The sequence below is a fragment of the Bison bison genome, unplaced genomic scaffold (assembly GCF_000754665.1).
Source record: "Bison bison bison isolate TAMUID 2011002044 unplaced genomic scaffold, Bison_UMD1.0 scf7180017864136, whole genome shotgun sequence".
In the NCBI taxonomy this organism is placed as follows: domain Eukaryota; kingdom Metazoa; phylum Chordata; class Mammalia; order Artiodactyla; family Bovidae; genus Bison; species Bison bison.
This window is the reverse complement of record NW_011494708.1, coordinates 9,710,362-9,727,227: the sequence shown is the minus strand read 5'-3', so window position 1 is coordinate 9,727,227 and position 16,866 is coordinate 9,710,362.

Here is a 16,866-nt window from a genome sequence, read left to right as displayed (position 1 = left end):
AAAAAGAAAAGAAATCTGGTTCTTTAAGATAAATTGGATATCTAGTTCCAAATTGTGTTAGGATTTTGTAGCTTGGGGTAAATCACTTAAAACTTCCTACTCCCTTCAGTGTCATCTTTTACACAATAAAAAGAGGAACTTAAGACTGCCTATTTATAGGTTTTCTGTGTGGATAATATAAATTATTATTCTAGAATTATTATCAATTTTGCTCATTATTTTTACTACATATTCAGAAGAAGAAAATTAACTATTTTATTATTTAACCTTTTATTTTATATTGGAGTATAGCTGATCAACATTGTTTTGATAGTTTCAGGTGGACAGCAAAGGGACTCAGCTGTACATATACATGTATCCATTCTCCCCTTAACTACCCTTTCATCCAGGCTGCCACATAAACACTGAGCAGAGTTCCATGTGCTATACAGTAGGTCCTTATTGGTTAGCCATTTTAAATGTACCAGTGTGTACGTGTCAATCCCAAACTCCATAACTATCTCTTACCCCTCTCCCTCCCCCGATAATCTTAGATTCTTTCTCTACATCTATAAGTCTGTTTCTATTTTGTAAATAAATTCATTTGTATCATTTCTTTTTAGTTTCCACATATAAAGCATAGCAGGATATTAACTATTTTAAAACATTGTTTTATTAAAGAATAATTTATTTTTGGAAAACAATTTCTGCTTTGAATCCTAAAAAAAAAACAAACAAACATGATCTTAAAACTCACCTAGTTGAAACCATTTGGAATTTTTCTCCCATTGTTAGTTTATCACCTTTTAGAGGCCCTAGTTTATTTAGCAATTGTTAAAAGAGTTGTGAGCTGGACTGGACCAAATTTGCCAGCTGGACAAAGTAGGATTTTTATGCAATATATCAATAAATTGCTAGACTAAGGAGACCTATGGCCCAGAGTATGAAAACTGTTTTTGAACATTTTAGATAGTGGTACTTTTCTCAGGAAAATTCTTTGATAAGACTTATCCCAAGTGCTAAAGTCATCCTTTCCCTGAACCCAACGTGGGATAAGTCATGCGTAACCATTTTAAAGTTTCTTTTGTAGTTTTTATCATAAATGGTCCCTGCTTGATCTCCCTGTAGTTCCCAAGCTCCAGCCATGTGTTCTCTGCCAAGCAAGTCTTGCCTATTGTGTAAATCTCAACACAGTAAAATCCATGCTCTCAGGCTCTAACTCAAGATACACACTTGCTGAGCAGGATTACCTAATGGTCTCATCCTATCACTTTATAGAGGAGGAAACAGTTCTCGAGATTCACTCAGCAGCAGAAGTATTGTAGAAACATACTTTATATCTAAATTAACATTTATTTCCATGAGAGGCTACTTCCAAAGACTCCTTCAAAACTACTCCCAGAATTATGTTGCTAAAAAAGCAAATAAAAGAATGCAGTCTTGTCACCCTTCTTTATAAACAGTGAACCTTTAAAAGGACCTCAAAGAAACTTCTTGGTTTTATCGAGTCTAAGTCCAATGCATCTATCAAGCCATGTCTCCATCTGTCATTCATCCATTAAATGTGTATTGCTTGAGAAGCAGACAACATTGAGGTAGATGCTAAGAGGAGAGTAAATGACACACAAATAGTCCCTGCCATCAAGTCCCTGCCTTAAAGTTTAGTGTATGAGAAAGATTGCAAATATGATCACAACTGCATTGTTAACACAAATGACCGAACTTCTGAATTTCTCCCACCCACACTCTCAACACTAGTCACACTACGGTTGCCACATAACTCCCACCTTTCCTAATTAAGCCCAGTTGTTTCATATGGCCTTCAATTTTCATATGTTGTATCTTTTTTGTCTAGAATATTCCAGTTTCTTTCTTACTTCGGCAAACTTCTAAATATTCAATTTGTTGAGTTATGACCTCTCTGAAAGCCCTCTTCACCAGAGTTGATTGAGGCACCAGGGTTTTGTAGGTATATCTTGTGTATTCTGCTAAGAAGTCATCTTTAAATAAGTGGGTTTTGTTCACCAGTCAAAAGCAAAATTCTAACATGCATGGGTTTATCTCTGCTAATTTCTCACAAGGCCCTTGCAGAAATAATTTAACTTTTCCAATAATCAGCTTCCTTACCTTTAAATGCGTTTATAGTGTCATTTACCTTTGTTGGAACAAGTGAATGAGTTAATTAATACCTGTAAAATATTTCAGCAGGGTTTAGCATATCTTAGGTGGTTTATTAATATCAGTTTTTTATATGATTATCAAACCAAATATCCTGACTCACAATAATTCTCAGTAAATGTATATTGAAAATGTGAAAGTGTGAATTTATAATTAATATAAGTCTTTGCATTGGACTTTAAATAAATTAAAAAGGAAAAAGCTAGAAATTAAAACTAAGCCTAAGACTACCTGCCCTAAAGTCAAAAAGTATTTAATGAAAATCAACATTTTTAACAAATAGACTTTGCAATTCTAACCATATTCAAATATGAAAAATGCTACAGATATATAAATTTTTATTGCATTCATTTGTCTTAGGTTGACTTGGATAGTTTTAATAAGCTAAATTCTGAGTGTTTCAAAATATTTTTCCTTCATTATTTGGTTAGGAGTCTAATGAAGCAGCACAACAGTGTTTCATTTTTTTACTGTTCCTCAAGAGGCAACTCATTTAATCATCTGAACACTTGGAAATCCATTGTGATACAAATAAATAATTATGTAGTACTCCTTTAAAATAAATCACTGAAAATTTTATTGAAAACATGCAAAATGAATTTAAAGAATGTATACTTTGCTGTAAAATTATATTACTTGACTTACTCAAATATTACTACATGTACACAAAAAATAAATACATAAATAATACAAGGCAAGAAAAATAAATTATGTTGTCATTCCAAAAATGCATATTTCTACTCTGGTGGTCAAAGAACAACAAATAGCAGCTTTATAACCACATCAGTGTCGTAGGTGTCTCATTCTGAAGAGTAGTCAGTACCCTAGAATAGAAGTGATTGCAATTTAAAATGTCACGAATCATATAGGATGCTTTTGGTCCCAGAAACTAAAATTTTTACGTGATGAGACTGTATGATTTTTTCCCCATATATCATTAGAAATTACCATATCCATATTGAATATTCTCCAACAAGGTCTATTTTCAGGTTTCAAAGTCACATATTTGTGGATTATATTCTTCAGATTGTACATTAATATGGATCTGAAAGAGATAGAATGCTGCCAGGCCTTAAATACTGATCTTACGTCATTACATTTACTTATTTAAAAGTTTTTTATTTTATATTGGGGAACAGTTGATTTACAATGCTGTGTTATTTTCAAGTATTCAGCAAAGTGATTCAATTACACATATGCATATATCTATTCTTTCTCAGATTCATTTCCCATATAGATTATTATAGAGCATTAAGAGTGCCTTGCGCTATACAATAGGTCCTTATTGATTACCTAGTTTCTATATAGTAATGTGTATGTTAATGCATCATTATATTTTTAAAAAAACAATTAAAAAAAAACAAATCTGAACAATTTAAGTAATTTTAGCGAAAGCCCTATAAATAATGTTTGAATGAATTGAACAATTTATAAAGATGAAAAAACAAAATTTAAAGAAGTGGACAGAGTAATAGATTATCATCACTTCATCAGCATCCTGAAAGAAGAGACTGATTACTTGATGATTAGAGTAGAACATTAATTAACAATGAGATTAAAACAATTACTTTAAAGATTATATTTATAGGAGACTATACAATCATACAGGAAATGCTAGCCAGTATTAAAAATCCACTGATACTGTTTCAAGAAAATTACAAGGAGCTTACAGTACATGGTGGTTACCTATCATCACTATTTTAAAAAGGAACAATCCTCAACAGCACGGTCTACACACAAAAAATTTTTCAAAATCAAATGGACATAACCATGACATCTCATTCTTTGACACCTAAAGCTGAGGTTCACTGCCTGTTAGACTGACATCAGAAACTAAATGCCTAACAGCTGCCTTCCATGTGAAATCACAGGAAAAATAATACCAATTTTAGCAATGTGCACAGCATCTATATTCATCTGTTCAATGTTCATTTGGCAGATGTAATCCTAGTCAACATCATCATCATGTAATATCCCTGCATCAGCACTGGCTTAGCAGTTTTACCATGTCCTTATCCTAGTGAGACTATTCTAGGTGGAATCTGTCTTAGCTTGGGCTGTCATAATAAAATACTGAAGACCCTGTGGCTTAAACTACGTAAATTTATTTTCTCAAGGTTCTGAAGGCTGAAAGTCCAAGATCAGGGTTTCAGCATGGTCAGATTCTGGTGAAAACTCTCTTTTGAGGTTGCAGAGCCATCCTTTTAGGTGTCCTCACACAGTGGAGAGAGAGAGGCTCCCCTCTGGTGTCTCACGTTATGAATTCAGGAATCCCTTTGTGTGTATGGTCCAGTGGGGTCTCACTCTCCTGACCTCTTCTAAACCTAATTACCTCCCAAAGCTCCCACCTCCAAATACAATCACAATAGGGATTGGGGTTTTGGTATATACATTTGAGGATTTCATGAACATTCAGTCCATAATATAATCCTAAATACACAGGTTTGCAGTTTCCTTTTTTGCTCATTAGTGGTTCTATAAAAACATCAACATTACATTTTTATACATGAAAATGATTGAACGGAAACTATGTGTGAATTAACACTGAAGATCAGATCATTAGAGGATTAACAAATCAAGGATCTTACCCACTATATTTTACTAACAATATCAAAGATAAATTAATTGTAAACACCTACAAAGCAGAGGGCGGCTTCAGATCCCAGGTTTTTTTTTTTTTTTTTTTTCTGGCCACATTAAGGCATTCTGTGGCTCACATCAACATAAAAGGTCGCTAAGCTCCATATGCCATTACATCAGTTGCACAGAAAGGAGTTGTTTCGGTAATGACATATCTCCATTTTATGTTCTGATAGGTACATTGGTTTGGTGACATTTTCCACATTAAGCCATAGGTGAATTTTAATGAGTAAAACTTTAAAGCCTTGACCAGTGTGTGTAGTTGAGTTGAAAAATGTAACATAATCATGCATTTTTAAGGGTTCTGTGCCTCCTAATGTAGCAGAACAGTTTTATTTCCTAACATTAGTGTCTCTAGCAAACATATTTTTTCCTGTAAATCCATAGATTTGTTATTTGGTTACAGTAAGTCGGGGTTGGCAAATTTGTTTTCTGCCAAGGGCCAGACAGTAAATATTTTAGGCTTTGTGGGCCACTTTTGGTCTCTGTTAATCTTCGTATTCTATTTTTACAATACTTGAAAGTGAAAGTGAAGTCGCTCAGTCGTGTCCGACTATTTGCGACCCCATGGACTGTAGCCTACCAGGCTCCTCTGTCCATGGGATTTTCCAGGCAATAGTACTGGAGTGGATTGCCATTTCCTTCTCCAGGGGATCTTCCCGACGCAGGGATCTAACCTGGGTCTCCCGCATTGTAGACAGGCGCTTTACCGTCTGAGCCACCAGGGAAGTATGTTTACAATACTTAGGAAATGTCAAAATATTTTTAACTCATGGGTCATGGTTTGCTGACCCCTACATAGGCAATCATAGACAAATCTGATAGATTCTGCTAAAAGCATGCCTTAGACAAGGACTCCCCTGCTAGAAAATATTATTTATTTGCCCGGTATACTATATATATATATATATATATATATATATATATTCTCCAGCACCGCCCCCCCGCCGCCCCCCCGCCGTATATTATGGTGTTTTGACATCTTAAAAAAAAAAAAAAAATTGTCTGGGAAGACTATTCCTCCTGGGCTAGCCAATTCTTAGAGATAGCAAGGGATTTGGCCTGGAGCAAACCTTTGATATGCAGAGTAACCAATACAAATCCCTCCTTTCTCCAGCTGGTTTATACACCCCAGCAGGCAGTGTCCTTCTGCCTTAATTGTCCCAGAGCCAGGTCCCAGGGAACTGGAAGTTAGAGACCACCCGTATAGCCCAAAGCCAGTCAACGTTATTCAAACTGCCCAATCCTAAACTGTTTACTCTGTCTTGCTTTGTCTTTCCCAATGAAGCCAAGTCTTTCCCTCACTTCTGCTTCTGCCCTGTGATCCAAACCTGGTTTCTCCTGTGGACCTGTGTGATGAGCCATGTCTCTTGTTTCTATGGGAAACAGAAGTAACATTAAATTTATCTCTCAGTGGAGTTGATATCTCTGTGAGATCACTCAGTCATGTTTATAAGTTAAGACCTGAGTACAAAACACCAGAAGGTCTGACTTCAGCATATTTACAAGGAGACTCTCTACATGAAGTTACTTGCCTTTCATTTTTTTTCCCAGGAATGTCACCCAGTAAAGGGAAGGAATGATTTGAGAGTCTGCATTTAAACATCTCTTTTCTCTACTTTGTATGTTTTCACATGTATGGGACTAATAATGATTTTAAAAACCAAGTTATCAATACTATACTTGCATTGCTTTATTAATGATTTTAATTTTTTTAATCTAACATTGTATTTACTTCCTGCTTATTTTTATTCTCCAAATTCTCTGTTGAGAGCTTATGGGTGAAGTGGAGGGTTTAAGTACACAAAATGTACTAAATGTTATTCACAAAGGTGTGCATCTAGTCCCTTGGTGGTTTCTATACCAAAGCAAACCTGAGTGACTTACAAATTGCATGGTTAACCAATATACAATATAATATATAATTTAAGAATATGGACTCTGGAAAGAGATTTACTTTGTTTTCATTCCCATCTTTGCTATTAAAATATTTGATATTTTGGTATACTTCATTACTTAATGCCTTATTTCTTTCATATATTAAATAGATATACACCTCTCTGTAGTTATTATTAAATAAAATTATTCATAAAATGCACTTAATACAATGCTTGAATCATCAGATCAGATGAGATCAGTCGCTCAGTCATGTCTGACTCTTTGTGATCCCATGAATCGCAGCACGCCAGGCCTGCCTGTCCATCACCAACTCCCGGAGCTCACTGAGACTCACATCCATCGAGTCAGTGATGCCATCCAGCCATCTCATCCTCTGTCGTCCCCTTCTCCTCCTGCCCCCAATCCCTCCCAGCATCAGAGTCTTTTCCAGTGAGTCAACTCTTCGCATGAGGTGGCCAAAGTACTGGAGTTTCAGCTTAAGCAGCATTCCTTCCAAAGAAATCCCAGGGCTGATCTCCTTCAGAATGGACTGGTTGGATCTTCTTGCAGTCCAAGGGACTCTCAAGAGTCTTCTCCAACACCACAGTTAAGCAATATATTAAGGTTGTGTGGATCTAGCCCTAGTAATTGTCTACTGTTACTTCCCAGGAATTTGGGAGTCTATCTTCTCAAAGTAGTAATCTTAAATGGGGACTAGAGCCTTTTCACTATTACCTTATATTCAATATATTTCATTGGCAGTGTTTCTAGAAAAACAAGTAGATCAGAGAGCAAAATTCTTCCACTACACTAGGAGGTACAAAGAAGTTAAAAATGCACGATCATGTTCCATTTTTCACCTTAACTCTACTGCACACTGATCAGGAGTTTCAACTTTTACCTAATGAATTCACCTTTGCATCCAACCCCAGTTGAAGTTAACATCATCCTTTTTCTCTGTTGGTGACTGATGAAACAAAGGCCATTCTGGAATTCTTCCTGGGCCTATCTTCTACACTTCAAGGTCAAAACTGCACTCCTTAAAGCCACCTGACACTCTTAATAAGGATTGTTTCTCTTTGCCTGGGTCTCTTGCCTAGAAACTTCCCTGGTGGCTCAGAGGTTAAAGCATCTGCCTGTAATGTGAGAGACCCAGGTACGACCCCTGAGTTGGGAAGATCCCCTGGAGAAGGAAAAGGCAACCCACTCCAGTATTCTCACCTGGAGAATCCCGTGGATGGAGGAGCTTGGTATGCTACAGTCCAGAGGGTCGCAAAGAGTTGGACACAACTGAGCGATTTCACTTTCTTTCACTTGCCTAGAAACTTCCTTGAACTGCCTTTTTTACTGGCCCAAAGCCCAGTCCTGTTCAAAAGAGTTTTCTCTCCTTTTATATCTCTTTCTTAGTTTCTTTCTTTCTGTATAGAAGTTTCTTCTAAGTAGCTGCTTGCAGATTTCAAGTCATTGTGGCCAACTTAAAGAGAGAAGCTGCCCTTTCAACTTGTGCAAAACATTCTTTTTTATCGTGACCTTTGAATCCCCTTTCATTTACACATCCATATTCTAGGAGTTAGTAGGACCCTTATGGCATTTCCAAACTTAGCCAAATTTAATATCATGTTTATCTGTTATAAATTTATATTAACATAGTTTTATCCTATGATTTCAAGGGGTCAAAACACTTCCAAGAACTTTTGAAACATGAATGAGAGATATAGAAGATGATTTGTGATTGGAGTGTGGGGATGATGCAAATATTAATACAATTACCCAACCTTCTTTCCTATTACCATTAATTTGAGTCTCTTTTTAGGCATTGGAAAATAAAGAAATTCTCCTCTCCATCACTTCTTTTGCCTCTTAATACACAGTAGACTATTTATAGGAAGACAAGATCAAAAGAGGAAAAGGTACAAAACAGTTAAAATTAACCAAATGATTTCATCTGTGTCTGTGGTTCCAGAAAAGCTTACAGACACCTCAGCCCTACCAAAGATAGAACATTTCTGATGCAGATCTCTTGTATCAGTCTTGGCTGGTGGCTAAAGTGTACCAGCTCAACTTTAATTCTGATACTGAAACACCATGAACCATCTCTCCTTTGGTATATCATGGCATGCAAAATTAATCTTTTGTGTCCTGTAAGTTGCAGTGTATGCTCTGCGTGACATGTCTTTGTGATGCACAAATATTTCAATTGTTCCTCAGTTATGGTCTTCAGCTGACTATTTTCCCGTTCCAATTAGGATATTAGAAACAAATATCAATGAAGTGTCTGATCTGGAGACAGAATATTATTATATTCTTCAAACAAAGTCCTAGTGTGATGTAGTGTTGTCTAAGTTCCTTCCTGAAAGTAGGGATTAAAGAAAGTCATGGAATCTCAGTGTATTTTCCCTAGTTCCTCCCTTTCTCAAACATTAGGAGATAATAGCAGGAAGAATTACAAACCTTCTGCCTGTGTTACCCATTTTATCCCTTTCACATTTATCTTAAACATACTGGTAAGTCTATAGTAAATGGTATGGTTATCAGTCATGTTTTTTCTCCTGTCTTCTTTCTAGAGCGGTCAGTCACTCCAAAAGGTAGTCTTCATAAGACCCTAGGATATTTTTAACTTTCAATTTGGATGTTTGGTCCCAAGAGCTATACAGTGAAATTTTACAAATGAAATAGTACTTGAAACACTCTGACACTGGCTACACCAAGGAGCCTTGTTTTGTGTCAGAATATTCTACTCATATTCATGTTCATGAGTATTAGAAACATTCCAGGTGTTCTACAAATTATATAAAATAAATGATCATTTAATCCTGAAATACACACACACATACACACATATGGCTTCCCAGGTGGCGCAGTTAGTAAAGAATCCACCTGTCAGTCAAACATGGTTTGATTCTGGGTCACAAAGATCCCCTGGAGAAGGAAATGACAACCCACTGCAGTATTCTTGCCCGGAGAATTCCACGGACAGAGGAGCCTGGCGGGCTGCAGTCCATGGGGTTGCAAAGAGTCAAACAGCAGCATATGTGTGTGTGTGTGTATGTATATATATAATTGTTTAGTATCTGTCTATTGCAATTTGGCATACCTTGCACATATAGCAAAAAACCCAAAAAGCATGGAATAAATGAGCCAACCAGACAATCACATGCCAACTTTGGCATACACTAAATCAAGGAGGAAAGCACAAGCTGCTTAAGCTATAGTGGATAATTAAAAAAAAAAGACAAAAACCTTCTAAATGTATTACATGTAAAATAACCAGTTGCAGATGAGTCATCACAATCACCATACCAATGGGTATGATCATCCTCATTCATTTAAACATTTATTCAGCACTATTATTTGTGCCAGGCACTATGCTAAGAACTGGGGGTAAAGTAATAAGTGACAAATATCTGACTTATGATAACTTAATTTCACATTTAAATGTCACTAATTTAATAATCCATTTCTTATTTGTGACTGAAAAAAAACCCTATATATATTATTAATGTTTCTTTCTTTAAAATTTAAAGAAATGACAAGAACAAAGAAATTGTTATTAAAATCTGTATTTTGAATTTGGCCCTCAGATGACTGAAGCACACATACTACTATCGAGACTTCTCTCATGTATCACGAATGTAACAGAGTAGAGTGTTTCAAGGATGTCTATTACTATGCAACTATTATGCAACTATTTCAAAGCAAATGAGTTTGTGTTAGGCTATTTATATTTCTAATCAAATCTCTTGCTTTGATCTTGCTGAGTCTAATTTTATTTGGAATTCCTAAAAAGAATCCTTAGAATAGTTTTGTAGTCTTGTGTCTTGTAGTCTTGAGTTCTTACTACATTATAAGTCATTTTAAATTTTAGATTCAGATTCTAATGGGAAACTTTCAGCATAAAAGCCACAGCACTCAAATTATTGCCATGAATACAAAATTATTCATATTACCATATTAATATCAATAAATTATCTGATTTTTCTACTCAAACCATTTTCAATTAATCCCTCATCAGGGCAATCAGAACTGTTTTGCCATTCTAGAATTAGAGGATTTACCAATGTGTTCTCCATTTCCACTACATTTTCATCATCCTTACTTTTAATCTTTTTTTTGAAATGTTATGTCTACAACAGAATAGATTCAGGAACAGTTGAGGAAATCAAGCAGTGTTGATATGAATCTTTCTGTTTAATACAAGGAAAGAATCCTTGATGGACCAAATGCTCATTTATCATCATCTAATAAAGATTTTGCATCAATTCCACTTATGTTTTACAAACAAATAATTTCACTCTTTACTTTCTTTAAAGCAATTTCTCAATCACAACACTACTACATTTGGGACCAAAGATGTTTAGGGGTAAAGGAGAATCCTATGCATTGTAGAATGTGTCAAAGCATTCCTTCAGTTCAGTTCAGGTCAGTCACTCAGTCGTGTCCGACTCTGCGACCCCATGAACCATAACACGCCAGGCATCCTTGTCCATCACCAACTGCCAGAGTGTACCCAAACCCACGTCCTTTGAGTCAGTGATGCCATCCAACCATCTCATCCTCTGTTATCCCCTTCTCACGGCTTCAATCTTTCCCAACATCAGGGTCTTTTCAAATGAGTCAGCTCTTCGCATTAAGTGGCCAAAATATTGGAGTTTTCAGCTTCAACATCAGTCCTTCCAATGAACACCAGGACTGATCTCCTTTAGGATGAACTGTTTGTATCTCCTTGCAGTCCAAAGGACTCTCAAGAGTCTTCTCCAACACCACAGTTCAAAAGCATCAGTTCTTCAGTGCTCAGCTTTCTTTATAGTCCAACTCTCACATCCATACATGACTATTAGAAAAACCATAGCCTTTACTAGACGGACCTTTGTTGGTAAAGTAACGTCTCTCCTTTTTAACACACTGTCTAGGTTGGTCATAACTTTCCTTCCAAGGAGTAATCGTCTTTTTTTTTTTTAATTTTATTTTTAAACTTTACAATATTGTATTGGTTCTGCCATATATTTATTTTTAATTTAAATGTATTTATTTTAATTGGAGGCTAATTAATTTACAATATTGTATTGGTTTTGCCATATATCAACAGGAATCTGCCGCAGGTGTACAAGTGTTCCCCATCCTGAACCCCTCTCCCACCTCCCTCCCCATACCATCCATCTGGGTCATCCCAGTGCACCAGCCCCAAGCATCCTGTATCCTGCATCTAACCTGGACTGGCGATTCATTTCATATATGATCTTATTCATGTTTCAATGCCATTCTCGCAAATCATCCCACCCTTTCCCTCTCCCACAGAGTCCAAAGACTGTGCTATACATCTGTGTCTCTTTTGCTCTCTTGCATACAGAGTTATCGTTATCATCTTTCTAAATACCATATATATGCATTAGTACACTGTATTGGTGTTTTTGTTTCTGGCTTACTTCACTCTGTATAATAGACTCCAGTTTCATCCACCTCATTAGAACTGATTCAAATGCATTCTTTTTAAGGGCTGAGTAATACTCCATCGTGTATATGTATCACTGCTTTCTTATCCATTCATTTGCTGATGGACATCTAGGTTGCTTCCATGTCCTGGCTATTATAAACAGTGCTGTGATGAACATAGGGGTACACGTGTCTCTTTCAATTCTGGTTTTCTCCCTGTGTATGCCCAGCAGTGGGATTGCTGGATCATAAGGCCGTTCTATGTCCAGTTTTTTAAGGAATCTCCACACTGTTCTCAATAGTGGCTGTACTAGTTTGCCTTCCCACCAACAGTGTAAGAGGGTTCCCTTTTCTCCATCCCCTCTCCACCATTTATTGCTTGTAGACTTTTGGATCACAGCCATTCTGATTGGCATGAAATAGTACCTCATTGTGGTTTTGATTTGCATTTCTCTGATAATGAGTGATATTGAGCATCTTTTCATGTGTTTGTTAGCCATCTGTATGTCTTCTTTGGAGAAATGTCTATTTAGTTCTTTGGCCCATTTTTTGATTGGGTCATTTATTTTTTTGGAATTGAGCTGCAGGAGTTGCTTGTATATTTTTGAGATTAGTTGTTTGTCTGTTGCTTCATTTGCTATTATTTTCTCCCATTCTGAAGGCTGTCTTTTCACCTTGCTTATAGTTTCCTTTGTTGTACAGAAGCTTTTAAGTTCAATTAGGTCCCATTTGTTTATTTTTGCTTCTATTTCCAGTATTCTGGGAGGTCGGTCATAGAGGATCCTGCTGTGATTTATGTTGGTGAGTGTTTTGCCTATGTTCTCCTCTAGGAGTTTTATAGTTTCTGGTCTTATGTTTAGATCTTTAATCCATTTTGAGTTCATTTTTGTGTATGGTGTTAGAAAGTATTCTAGTTTCATTCTTTTACAAGTGGTTAACTAGTTTTCCCAGCACCACTTGTTAAAGAGATTGTCTTTTCTCCACTGTATATTCTTGCCTCCTTTGTCAAAGATAAGGTGTCCATATGTGCGTGGATTTATCTCTGGGCTTTCTATTTTGTTCCATTGATCTATATTTCTGTCTTTGTGCCAGTACCATACTATCTTGATGACTATGGCTTTGTAATAGAGCCTGAAGTCAGGTAGGTTGATTCCTCCAGTTCCATACTTCTTTCTCAAGATTGCTTTGGCTATTCAATGTCTTTTGTATTTCCATACAAATTGTGAAATTATTTGTTTTAGCTCTGCGAAAAATACCGTTGGTAGCTTGATAGGGATTGCATTGAATCTATAGATTGCTTTGGGTAGTATACTCATTTTCACTATATTGATCCTTCTGATCCATGAACATGGTATATTTCTCCATCTATTAGTGTCTTTTTTGATTTCTTTCACCAGGGTTTTATAGTTTTCTATATATAGGTCTTTAGTTTCTTTAGGTGTATAGAAATCAAAATATGCATTGAAACAAATGAAAATGAAAACATAACAACCCAAAACCTGTGGGACACTGTAAAAGCAGTGCTAAGGGGAAAGTTCACAGCAATACAGGCATATCTCAAGAAACAAGAAAAAAGTTAAATAAATAACCTAACTCTACACCTAAAGCAACTAGAAAAGGAACAAATGAAGAACCCCAGAGTTAGTAGAAGGAAAGAAATCTTAAAAATTAGGGCAGAAATAAATGCAAAAGAAACATAAGAGACCATAGCAAAAATTAACAAAGCCAAAAGCTGGTTCTTTGAAAGGATTAATAAAATTGACAAAGCATTAGCCAGACTCATCAAGAAACAAAGGGAGAAAAATCAAATCAATAAAATTAGAAATGAAAATGGAGAGATCACAACAGACAACACAGTAATACAAAGGATCATAAGAGACTACTATCAGCAATTATATGCCAATAAAATGGACAACTTGGAAGAAATGGACAAATTCTTAGAAAAATAAAACTTTCCAGAACTGAACCAGGAAGAAGTAGAAAATCTTAACAGACCCATCACAAGCATGGAAATTGAAACTGTAATCAGAAATCTTCCAGCAAACAAAAGCCCAGGTCCAGATGGCTTCACAGCTGAATTCTACGCAAAATTTAGAGAAGAGCTAATACATATCCTACTCAAACTCTTCCAGAAAATTGCAGAGGAAGGTAAAATTCAAACTCATTCTATGAGGCAACCATCACCCTAATACCAAAACCTGATAAAGATGCCACAAAAAAAGAAAATTATAGGCCAATATCACTGATGAACATAGATGCAAAAATCCTTAACAAAATTCTAGCAATCAGAATCCAACAACACATTAAAAAGATCATACACCATGACCAAGTGGGCTTTATCCCAGGGATACAAGGATTCTTCAATATCCGCAAATCAATCAATGTAATACACCACATTAACAAATTGAAAAATAAAAGCCATATGATTATCTCAATAGATGGAGAGAAAGCCTTTGACAAAATTCAACAACCATTTATGATAAAAAAAGAAAAAACTCTCCAGAAAGCAGGAATAGAAGGAACATACATCAACATAATAAAAGCTATATATGACAAACCCATAGCAAGCATTATCTTTTATGCTTAAAAATTGAAAGCATTTCCCCTAAATTCAGGAACAAGACAAGGGTGCCCACTTTCACCACTACTATTCAACACAGTTTTGGAAGTTTTGGCCACAGCAATCAGAGCAGAAAAGAAATAAAAGGAATCCAAATTGGAAAAGAAGAAGTAAAACTCTCACTGTTTTCAGATGACATGATCCTCTACATAGAAAACCCTAAAGACTCCACGAGAAAATTACTAGAGCTAATCAATGAATATAGTAAAGTGGGAGGATATAAAATAAACACACAGAAATCCCTTGCATTCCTATACACTAATAATGAGAAAATAGAAAGAGAAATTAAGGAAACAATTCCATTCACCATTGCAACAAAAAGAATAAATACTTAGCAATATATCTTCCTAAAGAAATTAAAGACCTATATAGAGAAAACTGTAAAACGCTGGCGTCTTTTAGTTTCATGGCTGCAATCGCCATCTTCAGTGATTTTGGAGCCCAGAAAAATAAAGTCTCACACTGTCTCTACTGTTTCCCCATCTATTTCCCATGAAGTGGTGGGACCGGATGCCATGATCTTCGTTTTCTGAATGTTGAGCTTTAAGCCAACTTTTTCACTCTCCTCTTTCACTTTCATCAAGAGGCTTTTTAGTTCCTCTTCACTTTCTGCCATAAGGGTGGTTTCATCTGCATATCTGAGGTTATTGATACTTCTCCTGGCAATCCTGTTTCAGCTTGTGCTTCATCCAGCCCAGCCTTTCTCATGATGTACTCTTGGAACCAGTCTGTTGTTCCATGTCCAGTTCTAACGTTGCTTCTTGACCTGCATACAGATTTTTCAAGAGGCAGGTCAAGTGGTCTGGTATTCCCATCTCTTTCAGAATTTTCCACAGTTTATTGTGATGCACACAGTCAATGGCTTTGGCCTAGTCAGTAAAGCAGAAATAGATGTTTTTTCTGGAACTCTCTTGCTTTTTTGATGATCCAGCAGATGTTGGCAATTTGATCTCTGGTTCCTCTGCCTGTAGCATTCCTGGTCTCTATTAAATAACAGTAGCTTTTGTCCAGTAATAACATTCAAAACTGTCTCCAGACATTTCCAAATATCCACTAAGGGACAAAAATCCACTAAGGGATAAAATATCCACTAGGGGCAAAATCAGCCCTGGTTGCATTATAAAGGAATAAAAATATAATACCAAAATATGAAAAGAAGAGTATTGTTTAGCTAACCATTTTATTTTGATTGAATATCCACTCTTTGAGATCTATTGAGGAAGATATTAAGATGCATAAAATTTGGATTTTAGATAACTCTTACCTTAGATTCCCTCCAAAGCTCAATATATTAATTGTCATTTTCAAGCTATGTACAGATATATTTTATTGAAAATTTCTATTTTTTGTGAATTTTTACTAATTTTTTTTCTTAACATGCCTATTTTATTTTTAGAATATTTTACCTAATTAAGAAGCCCATACTTTTCTTGATTTTGTAGTAAATGAAGCCTATGTAATTATCTATAGTTTGGTTTTAATTTTTCTCATCCATGAAGATAATACCCAATATAGACTTAAATCTACTATAGTGTATGTCCTTTAGATATAGAGTTCCTATTCCCTCTGGAAGATAGCACTGAGCATAAATTCTACTTTGAATCTTGAAACTTAGATTTGAGTCCATGGAGAGTTCAGTCATTGACTGTAGTTTCTGTGGAATCTTTGAATATATTCAGCATATGATCCAGAGTCCTTCTAGAATCACATGCACATTCTATTATTGCCAGTATTATAATTAAGGAGCAGTGCTCAAAGACACCAAAGTTTTTAGTAGTATCACTTCATGTCTTCCACTTCTATTAATTTTGAGGTTAAAAAGAAAAGTTTAAATATATGTGAATATTGGTGGTGTAATATATTTTTTTTAAGGTATATAATGTCATGTCAAAATTTGGGAGTTTCTTTGTTATTATTTTATGACACCATGATCTCTTTCCCAGTCATGAGTCACAGCCTTGTCATGGTGAAGAAACTTGCATAACTCAGTGAAGCCGTGTCATGCTGTACAGGGCCACCCAAGACAGATGAGTCATAGTGGAGAGTTCTAACAAAACATGGTCCACCAGAGGAGGGAATAGCAAACCACTCCAGTGTTCTTGCCATGAGAACCATATGAAGAGTATGAAAAGGCAAAATAT